General features: G+C 37.1%; 1 long non-coding RNA gene across 1 annotated transcript; it reads right to left on the bottom strand.

The window, feature by feature from the left end:
- Positions 1-2,003: 2,003 nt before the first annotated feature.
- On the bottom strand, positions 2,004-11,469 carry LOC102291863. Its single transcript, XR_006053758.1, has 10 exons — positions 11,015-11,469; positions 10,540-10,860; positions 7,374-7,706; positions 7,037-7,270; positions 6,585-6,845; positions 6,051-6,311; positions 5,515-5,775; positions 3,224-3,305; positions 3,083-3,143; positions 2,004-3,005 (listed from the first exon to the last, which is right to left on the bottom strand). It is a non-coding gene; the product is annotated as a B-cell receptor CD22 (long non-coding RNA).
- Positions 11,470-11,740: the final 271 nt, after the last annotated feature.

Below are 11,740 nucleotides of genomic sequence, written 5' to 3'. Positions count from 1 at the left end.
AAACAGTTCGGTCAGTGATCCTTGCCGAGTAACGTTACTAGGTTTATTCTGCACACTACTAGATTTTTTAGCCATACATCTACCATACTCTGTTTTGTGCCGAGTCTTAAGGTGCTGGTACAAATTCGTAGTGTTTCCCCGAGATGTAGAAACTCTACCAAGACAGGTTTTACACAGTACCTGACTCTGTGCGACATCATCTCTTTTAAACCCAAAATATTCCCACACGGCTGATGTGCAGTTCCTCTTTGGTACTAGTCCATCGAGACCAGGACAAGACTAAGACCACGTAAAAGTGGTCTCGAGATCAAGACCGGCGTCAAGACATCCAACTCTAATGACTGCCCAAACAAACATAACTGACCTAAACATGAAATGACACACAAGGGTATATATAATGGCTGATCAGACCATAGTGACACACAAGGGATAACTAAATAAAACACAATTGTAAATAACAAACAGTGCAGTATCGTCTGGTTTGTTAATAAACTAAACACCAAAGAAGAAAATCAAAAACCACTTAAACCTAAACCTTTTTTGACAAAGGTTAGTCAAAAATCAAACTAATGAAGTGGTATGAATACATAAGCAAACTAAATGTGCACCCTTAGAAATAGAACAAATGTATCCAAACCAATCAATAAAGTTATTGGAAACTAAAGTGTGTTACTGTGTTGAAATGAAGAAATGAAAATACAAGAGTTACTGACTTTAGAGTGTGGCCATGGGTTTGGCCATCACATTTGGGAAGATCTGGATTATTGATGGTTTGAATCCTGTGAACATTCCTGGATATCTCAGGGCCAATCATCAAAAAAACTTCCTCTTTTTAAAACAGCAGCACTTTGAATCAACAAGAAGCCCAGAGTTACACAGAGTTAACATGCAGAATAAAATGTTCAGGGTCCACATGTTAGTAAAGTCTGTTGAATAAGCAGAAGAAAATACAGAAGAGTAGAAGATGTTTCACTCAGAACGTTCTACTTTATGTGATCACTTTCTGCTGTGGTCAAATTGTGGAAATCAGGTCAGTGAAACTAGACATCCTTTCTGTTCACAACATTAATATGCACCCCTGGCTCTGCAGTGCAAGTGTGCATTCTTTGTTATATTTGGATACTTACCTGCAATACTCACTTGCCACCCTCTCCTGCCCTAAAGAACTCTGGTCAGTCTAATTCGCACTCACTGTTTCTCAATGGAATACACCAAGAGCTTAATATTACTGCACAATTTACACCTCACTTCTGCTCTGGCTTCTTCTCTCTCCTCTCCTGATAGAAACAGCAACTTGAACAGTTTCTCTGAAATCCCATCATACTAAAGTAATTGTAACGTATGTATATCTGTGTATATATAACCGAACTCGTCCTTGACAACTGCTTCTTTGTCCTATAATCTACATAGTGTACCAACATATATAACTTCTATAAGATGATTAATTATAATATTTACTTCAAACAAAATGTATTGTTTCTGCTTCTGTGTATTCTTAGGCTACGTCCACACGTACCCGGGTATTTTTGAAAACGCAGATTTTTCTATGCGTTTGGACCTTTCGTCCACACGTAAACGGCGTTTTGGTCACTGAAAACGGAGATTTTTAAAATCTCCTGCCAGGGTGGATATTTTTGAAAACTCAGTTTTTGCGTTTACGTGTGGACGAGAAAAACTGAGAAAACGCAGCGTCAAAGGTGTGCGCATTTTTTGACGTCACACTGTGCGCCACGTTATTGTTTCGGTGAAATGAATTTCTACAATACTATTACTGTTAATTGTACTCTCTGCAGTGTTTAAATGCTTACATATACACACACAGTTACTGTCCCTCCACACATACGACTCGGTTCTGCTTCTATGCCCCAGCTTTGTTTACTTTTTCCCACCGAGGCTTCTAGACTTCTGATTGGCCAACATTTCTACACGGTTAGGAATATATCGCCACCTGTTGCTTTGGCATGTTCCTAGCAGCGTTTTCCTTCATTTCTGCGTTTACATGTGGACGGGATTATTTTTTAAAACGAAAACGGAAAATCTCCATTTTCAAAAATACCCGTGTACGTGTGGACGTAGCCTTATATAGAGAAACCTATCTTATATCACTCTGATGAAGTGTTAAGATTACTGAAAAATCAGGTGTTATTTAATTGTTTGTTAAAAAAGTTGATAGTTTATCAAATAAATGCAATCATGATAATAATACATCAGGATATCAAACATCAGAAAACATACTATGATAATCATGTTTGATCACATACGTGTATTTTTCTACAAGTGATAAGGAAAGAAAAAGAGCAGCAAAAGAACTAGAGAACTAGCTCCAGTAGCCACCATGCTGGCTAAATTATGATGCTCACTGAGTGAACAGACCAAACCTCCCATGATGCAGCTTCTTTCTGCTAATGGGAATTATGGCTTTGTTGACCAGAAATTAGTTGATTCTGAGTATGTAGCATGAAATTATATTATGATGGTGAAAAAAAACAAGCTTAAAAACAGAAGAAGAATGCTAAAGCAGGCAATGCATTTCCCAGATATTCATTTGAATCTTCTAGCGAGGCTCATTGTATTATGTGAGGAGCTGCTCACCACAGGGCTGTACTTTTTAATTTAATTTAACAGCGGTGTAACACAGTAAACTCAAAAAAGTGAAAGTAGGTGGTTTTTATATTAACAAGAGTCAAACTTGTAATTTGAAAAAAAAAAAAAATTTATGTTTCTGTGGTGAGCGTAATTAAATCATGTACGATCTGCATGAAGTTCAACAACTTTGTTACATTTATTCTTGTTGAGATGATGTGATACAATCTAGGAAGACTGATTAGTTGCCTGGACTCTTTCATTCAAATAGTTTTCAGTTTTTAAGTGTAACTTCCTGTTCCTCCAGGTGTCTGTGGGGCTGAACTGACGCTGTAGAGAGGATCTGCCTGGTTTTTAGAGAAGTGGATGCTGGCATACTGAAGATCATCCTGTTCCTGTGGCTCCTCCTGATCAGAGAGACACTGCATAGAAAAAAATGATCTTAGATTAGAATGGTGAATGATGATTTTTTTTACTGCAATTATATTTCTGGTTTCACCTGTTCTTTGTTGTCTGCTCTGCCTTCAGTCTTGGATGATTCCTTGGAATTCCTCTTTTTTCTGAGGAGTGAAATGATAATGAACAAAAGAACAACACAAATGACTGAAAATTAAAAGTTTAATGCGACAGATCTGCTCACCGAATCCAAAGGAAGACAGGGAGGGATGTGACAGACAGGAGAACAGCAGCAGTTACTCCAGCAGCTTTTATTTTCTTTGCTCCTGATCAAGATCAAAGTAAAGCACTAATAGTTAATTCAGTATTCCATAACGTTCGACCTGTGTATGGCCTGAACAGTGTTGGAGTTTTAGGCTACAGAAGCCAAGTTCTTCTCCAGTGAAAAATAAAAATAGAAATCTACTTAAACACACCAGAGTAACGTGACCTCACTCTGTTAATCTCAAACAGTGTTTTATCATAAAGTTTCTCTCATGTCAGTTTCGTCTTGATGCATTCTTAATCACCCAGGAAAGTAAATCTCCAAAAGTTGATTCTGTTAATCTGGACGTAGCGTTTTGTGGGAGAAATGTTTCGTCACTCATCCAGGTGACTTCTTCAGTCTCAGCTGACTGCAGGTTTCCCCAATCCCACAAACAGTACATTTGCATAATGACTGAAACCAGCCCACTGAAGGAACAATGGGCTGGGAGGTCAGTTCCCGTATGTAAATTAAGATTTGCAGCTCTGTACACCACATCCAGAACACCCTGGATTGTGTTGAGAAGGTGAGAGATGTCATTATGGAGGCAGATGAAACCATGGTCTCTTACGACGTTACATCTCTCTTCACTTGCATCCCAGTCCCGGAAGCGTTGGAGGTAGTCTGTAAGAGATTACAGGATGACACCAACCTCAGCAACAGGACCCCTCTCAGCATCGACCAAGGGTGTTTGCTTTTGGAACTGTGTTTTCATTCCTACTTTACAAGGGTCAGTTCTACAGGCAGAAACATGGGTGTGCCATGGGCTCCCCAGTTTCACCCATCGTGGCCAATTTGTACATGGAAGAAGTGGAAAAGAGGGCTTTGCTATCCTACCCTGGAACACCACCAAGCCATTGGTTCAGATATGTGGATGACACCTGGGTGAAAATCAAATCTCAGGACGTACCACATTTCACGGATCACATTAACTCGGTGGACCGACACATCAAATTCACCAGGGAGGATATGAAAAGTGGCAGGTTAGCCTTCTTAGACTGTGAGATTTCCATCAGTAATGGGGGACATCTAAAAGCTGATTTTGGTCAGTGGTTGCTGATTAATGGTCATGAGAATTTGCATAATTATGATTAAGGAACTGACCTCCCAGCCCATTGTTCCTTCAGTGGGCTGGTTTCAGTCATTATGCAAATGTACTGTTTATAAGATTGGGGAAACCTGCAGTCAGCTGAGACTGAAGAAGTCACTGGATGAGTGACGAAACATTTCTCCCACAAAACGCTGCGTCCAGATGAACAGAATCAACTTTTAGAGGTCTCATTTCAGTTGTCTAAATGCACTTTATACTGTAAAGTAAAAAGCCTACAATAAACATTCATTCTTTACAGTGGCAGCAGTTGGCTATTGTCTCTGAAAACAGGGTTAACTGGGCGCGCCCCTTATTCCACTGAAAACTGTAGCACATCTTAATTTCATAGCCTCGTCTGCATTCGATTAAAAATCACTTCAAGCTGAGTGGCCTGCAGCTTTATCTGGCTGGGTGCACATGGGCATTATGGATAAATCCCTGGTTTTTAACAGGAGGTTAAAATGTCACTGGCTCTGCTTTCAGTATTCTGAGATCAGTTACAATCTGCTTTTTGCATGGAAACAGGACTAGCATTAGCAATAAACATGGTTCTTGTCATCGTGATAGATAAGTTACAATGTTGATTCTTAGGACTCTTTAGCACATGAATAAGGAAAGCCTTGACAGCAGACAGTGGGACTCCTGCCATATTCTGTTTAACTACACAGGCAAGTTGAACAGTTACAGGTGCAGCTGGTATTTTCTTTTTAATATATTTAAATTATCTTTGTAAATCAAGTTGCAGGCCTGGTTTTCTGAACTCATTAATGATTATTTTGAGATATTTGGCCCTCACAGGACAGGCACCATACAAACATATGCTTTTAAAGATGATGATGGATTAGTGTAGATTCAAAAGAGCAAAGTTTTTAAAAATCAGCTCTGGTTTAATTATCTGTAGCAACACTATGAGTCCATACAACACTGAAGGGGAAACATTTTGGCAAAATAAATACTTGTACATGTGTGCATTTAGGTAGCAATACAGTTCTATCTGTGCTGAGGTATTTTGACAGTGATCTGTTATTATAAATTCTAGTGCCATCCAATAATTAGACATAGTGCATGAATGTAGATTGTGCCTGACTTTTTGACTGCACTCCTTTCTGAGTGTATCCAGTATGTAAATATAAATGATTACCTGGCACAATGGTCTGCTGTAAGGTGGAGTTATGACGTCCCAGCTTGTTCTGGGCTTCACAGTAATAACGCCCACTGTGTTCAGGTCTGAACTTGGTGACGGTGAAGTTCTGTCCAAATGCTTTTGGTAAATTTTCATCCTCCTTGTACCAGGTGTAGTTAGCTGCTGGGTTAGCATCACTGCTACAGGTCAGAGTGACTGAACTGCCCTCCACTATCTCAGCAGAGGGACTCACTGACACAGAGGGAAGCTTTGGAGCATCTGGAGGAGAAATAAGGACAATGACAACATGGTTGGTTATAAATATACTCAAGTCTTTGCAAGCTTGTCACAACGCTACAAAAATTATAAAAGGTAATATTCAGAAACCTTCTTATTTCCTTGTCAAACTTCTTATATTGTGATAAACAGACATGATTGTGCAGTAAATCTGTTTTCACTCTTCATGATGATGAATTAAGTCTTATCTCTAAAGTTGATGTTAACTGTTTAATCGAGATCAAAGAATTTAAAGCTTATAAATGTATTTTACTCACATTTCACATCAATAATTCTGCTTTCAGATCTCTTTTGTCCCAGGTCATTATCAGCTGTACAGTAATACTTTCCAGAGTCAGAGAGCAGGATGGAGCTGAAAACATGTTGGTTTTGGTAACTGAGAGGGTTGATGACATCCTCCTTGTACCAGGTGTAATTAGCTGCTGGGTTAGCATCACTGCTACAGGTCAGAGTGACTGAACTGCCCTCCACTATCTCAGCAGAGGGACTCACTGACACAGAGGGAAGCTTAGGAGCATCTGGAGGAGGAAACATAAGAATGACAACATGGTTGGTTATAAATATACTCAAGTCTTTGCAGGCTTCTCACAACAAAAATTATAAAATAATAATATGTTAGAAATCTTCCTATTTCTTTGTCAAACTTCTTATATGTTGTAATAAACAGACATGATTGTGCAGTAAATCTGTTTTCACTCTTCATGATGATGAATTAAGTCTTATCTCTAAAGTTGATGTTAACTGTTAATCGAGATCAAAGAATTTAAAGCTTATAAATGTATTTTACTCACATTTCACATCAATAATTCTGCTTTCAGATCTCTTTTGTCCCAGGTCATTATCAGCTGTACAGTAATACTTTCCAGAGTCAGAGAGCAGGATGGAGCTGAAAACATGTTGGTTTTGGTAACTGAGAGGGTTGATGACATCCTCCTTGTACCAGGTGTAACTAGCTGCTGGGTTAGCATCACTGCTACAGGTCAGAGTGACTGAACTGCCCTCCACTATCTCAGCAGAGGGACTCACTGACACAGAGGGAAGCTTTGGAGCATCTGGAGGAGGAAACATAAGAATGACGACATGGTCATAAAAAAACAAATTTAAAAAATTTATATTCTAAAAAGAAAACATTGTAAACCCCCTAAAAGAAAGGATTTTGACTAAAGTAGCATACAAACACATTCCCGTAAATAAAGAAAAATTCAATATAATTCCTTAATGAAACAAAAAGTAGTGAACTCACACACTGTTGGAGAAGGGAATGGCTCATATCCTTTCACAGCACAGTAAAGACTGTCTACAGTATCAAATGTGTTCAGCTGTAAATATTGTTTTTCTGATGAAAGTTTGTGTCCATTCCTGTACCAGATGTAGGAAGATTGATCAGGTAGCTGACAGTTGTTGTGACATGTCAGCTCTGTCCAGTTAGAATAAGAGTTTACTGTTGATCTCCTCACATGTACCTGGAGCTGTGGATCTGGGAGTAAAAAAAACAATGACATTATATCAGAAATATCTCAACATCTGCACAGATACACATGGAAATGTTTAAAGTGAATTCCAGTCAAATATTGTTTTACCTGTAACAGTCAAAGTGACTCCAGGTGATCCAGTATATTTCCCTCCTGGATCGTTTGTTATGAGCATGAACTTGTGCTCAGCTGAGTCGCTCTCTCTCAGGTCTGAGATTCTCAGAGTGCAGTCGTTGTTTTCACACTGATACTGAACTCGACCTGAATACTCTGGATCTGTTTTCAGGTCCACAGGCTCATTATCTTTGACTGTAGTAAACCAGAACATTTTCTGGATTCTTGTCTTTATGTCATTTATAGTCGATAGGTATCTGAATTTGGAGTGTATTTCTGCTGTTGATCCTTTGAAGGCGCAGACCTGAGTAGAAGTGTAAGTCACCACTGTAACACAGAGCCCATTATAGAAAAATCAGAAAGCAGACTTATTTATATTCACTTTCATAGATCTGAATTCAATTTCTAAGATTCCATTTAAACATGTTTCATAGAGAACAAGACAGAATACAGCATAATACTGTTCTTTAAAGTGAGACTGGAACCCGTCAAAAATCTCATACATGTTTGCAAAAGGTTTAAACTGAAATAAAATGCGTATTTTTTTTATTATTATTTTTTTAAATTGACATTTAGGAATCACTGTACCATACCATCAACTTCAACAATTTGTCACTACATGTATTTTTCTTTTTTCTGTATTTAAACAACTAAAATATCCATACAAAAGGAATGAAAGAAGAAAAAGAAAAAAGAAAGAAAAAGAGAAAAAAGAAAGAAAGAAAAAAAAAAATAAAAAGGCATGTAAGGAGTGTGTTTTTGTTTCCATTAATATAACTAATATTTCCTCTAGTCTTCTAGTAGTTAACACCGTCAAAATCAAAAAATGGCCTGCGTTTTTTAATGCTAATTGATACTTATTTTTAATTTCTTCTGATGGAATATAGTTGTACTTAAGCAATTGTGTTTTACTCATATTAACCCTATATCCAGATAGTCGACCAAAGTATTCAAATGATTGCATTAATTTAGGTAAAGAGTTTGATGGTTGACCCAAAAATATTAAAATATCATCTGCATAGCAGGCTAATTTATGCTCCTTCTCATGGATATTAATATCTTCTACTTCTTTGTTTTGCCTTATATAGTGAACCAATGGTTCCAGATATAACGTGAATAATAATGGTGAGCACGCACAGCCCTGCCTTGTTCCTCTTTGCAGCTTAATACTATTTGATAGGTAGCCATTAATTTTAATCCTTGCCATAGGGTTATCATAAAGTGCCTGTATTGTCTTAATTATTATTTCATGCAAGCCAAATCTACGCAAGACTCCATAAAGAAAGTTCCAATTAACTGAATCGAATGCTGAATCGATACTGATTACCATTGCTTCTACTTTATTCTGTCGAATATGGTTAATAATTCGTAGTGTCCGCCGTCCTCTATCTTGTATTTGGCGCTCTCGAATAAAACCTGTTTGATCATTATGAATTAGAACTAGTAAGAACTTTTCTAATCGTCTAGCCATGATAAATGTAAACAGCTTGTAATCTGTATTAAGAACAGATATTGGTCTATATGACGCACATTCTAATTTATCTTTTCTTTTGGGATAGCAGAGATAATTGCTTCTTTCCAGCTAGAAGGTACTTGAGCCTTCTTTAAGACCCAATTCATTGTGAGAAGCATCACTGGTATTAATTCTTCTTTTAGCTCCTTATTGCTATTCTTAGTTCCTTTTCTGTTATATCTTCAATCAAAGTTTTATTCTGTTCTTCATTCAGTACTGGTAAATCAAGAGAATCTAAAAAACTGTTAATTTCAACTATACTACTCTCTGTGTTATTAGCATAAAGAGTCTTATAAAATGTTTCAAATGCACTCTGAACTTCTATTGGTTTATTTTTTATTAGTTTTGTCACTGGATGTTTAATTTGTGAACTGTATTATCTGCTATTTTCTTTTTTAGTTTCAGGCTAATACATTCATTGCTTTTGATCCTCCCTCATAATACCTTTGTATAAGAAACATTAATTTTTTTTAAATTTCATATGTGGTCAAATCATTTATTTCATTTCTTGTTTTCCTAATTTCCTCCAATATATCCTGAGATGTTTTTCTTTTATGCCTTTTCTCTAATTCTTCTAACTTATTTTGTAGCTCTTCTAATTTCTTATTTCTCATCTTTTTCTTATAAGAGGATATTGCTATAATTTTCCCTCTCAGGACAGCTTTAAAGGCATCCCACAGTATAGGAGGAGACACCTCACCATTGTCATTAGTTTCCATATAGAAGTGAATCTCTTTCTTAATTTGTCCTTTAAAGTGAGGATCATTCAGTAAGCTTGAATTTAATTTCCAATTATTGAGTTTTGGTTGCAGGTTTAAATCAACGGACAGGTATACTGGTGCATGATCGCTTAAGTCTATTGCTCCAATTTCACAAGTGTTTATTTTATCTTTATTTTTCCCAAAAGTTATGAAATAATCTATTCTTGTGTATAACAAGTGCGGTGAGGAAAAATAAGTATAATCCCTTTGGTAGGGATGCAAGTCTCTCCATATATCAATTAGTCCCACCTCCTTCATCAATGTATTTATATTCTTAATTAATGTTTTAGTATTCTGTGCTTTTCTATTGGAAATATCTAGCTTTGGTTGTAGATGTATATTTAAATCTCCTCCGCAAATTAGAAAACCTACTGTCTCTGTTACCATCATGTCTATAATTTTCTTAAAGAAATAAATATCGCTTCCAGGGGGGGCATATATATTTAACAACGTAACTGAAAAAGACCCAATTACAATCAATATTGTGTCCAATAATGTCCCAAATGTCTGTGAATAGGTGAGAGAGGACAATAGTGGGATTATTTTAATCATAATTAAAAAATTATAATAACAATTTACAGGTGCAGGGAAAGCACTGCACCTCTTTCCTCTCCTGGCCACCTGACCATCTACCAGTATATCAAAAGCCAGGATGGTCCACTTGGTAAAATAAATCTGTTGGGCATTTTTCCTGGTCTTCAAACAATAATTCTGATTGCTACAGTGCTGGAAAGAACGGGCAGAAAAAGGACAAAACAGAGAGAATTGTAGAAAGACTGGCATCTTTTACTATGAACTTTAATCTAATCCCTAATTTGCAAGATTTTAACAACAAGCTGTAGGATGAACATATCAAGAATTGTTATTATTATGAAAAGAAACTTACCATCTACAACCAAAATAATTTCAGTGTCATATGAATCAGGAGATAAAGGGTCCCCGTAACCACACCTGTACTGTCCCGTGTCAGACTTGGTCAGATGTCTGATGGTTGCTAGAAGTTCAAACCCAGATCCTTTTGTGTATTCAATGCTGTACCTGCCATTCTGAACTTTGTCATTAGTTGTGTCAATGAAGATATTTCCTTCTTTCTCACACGGATTCTTACAAAGGAACTTCCTCTGTGCCTGGACAGCAGTGGCACATGGAAATGAGATTTCTTCTCCCTCACTCTGTGCACGGGAGACTCTAGAGTTTTTAGCAATTTCTGTTAAATAGATGAACATCCATGAATTATATAATAAATACATAAAGTGACTGAGTTTAAATAGGACTGTATTTGGCCTGAGAGTTTATGGAGGTATGAGAGTAGGTGATTGGTTTCCCAATTTTGACTTTAGTAACTTTTAGTAGAAACTCACCATTTGAAACTCTGACCTCAAAGTCTGAGTATGAATCTGGAGCTGAAGATTTACCCAAACCAAACCGGTACATTCCTGAGTCAGACTTTCTCATATTTGTGATGGTAAAAGTCAGGCTTCCTCTTCCTGAAGCTGCATCTTTGTATTTAATGCTGTATCTGCCGCTCTGAGCTGTGGTTTCATCTGTTTTAATGAGGATGTTTTCTGCTCGCTCACATTTTTCCTTGCAGAAGAACTTTGTGTTTCCAGACACAGTGAAAAGATTATAAAGTGAAAGATCCTCTCCTTCACGTACAACCCAAATGCTGGCAGACCCAGCTGTACCTGTTGGACAAGATTTTCACTGTGAATAGCCAGCTCGTTCTCAAAGCAAAACAAAAGAAAGAAAAAATATGATCTGTTGTGTATTTTCATCAGTACAACTTGTATAATAAAATATTTAGGGGGAAACTGATGGGAATATTGAGGTTACATAGAAAGGAAGCTTTAAATGTCATGAAGTAGGGCTGTGCGATATGACCAAAATCTCATATCCCGATATAAGAATTCTATCGTCCCGATAACGATATAAATCACAAAAATGTAACATTTTCTGTAAATTCTGTGAATCTCGGGCAGCTCGTCTTGCGGGAAGTGTTTCCAGCTGCGCGTCATGTAGCTGGAGTCGAGTGTTTTAAGATGCATGAAACGATACATTTTTAGACATAAGTTTTAAGTTTTTTTCTG

Source organism: Haplochromis burtoni, unplaced genomic scaffold (assembly GCF_018398535.1).
Source record: "Haplochromis burtoni strain Fernald_Lab_line unplaced genomic scaffold, NCSU_Asbu1 Contig_1875, whole genome shotgun sequence".
Classification (NCBI taxonomy): Eukaryota; Metazoa; Chordata; class Actinopteri; order Cichliformes; family Cichlidae; genus Haplochromis; species Haplochromis burtoni.
The sequence above is the reverse complement of the archived record's forward strand: the minus strand, read 5'-3'. Positions and strand labels throughout refer to the sequence as shown.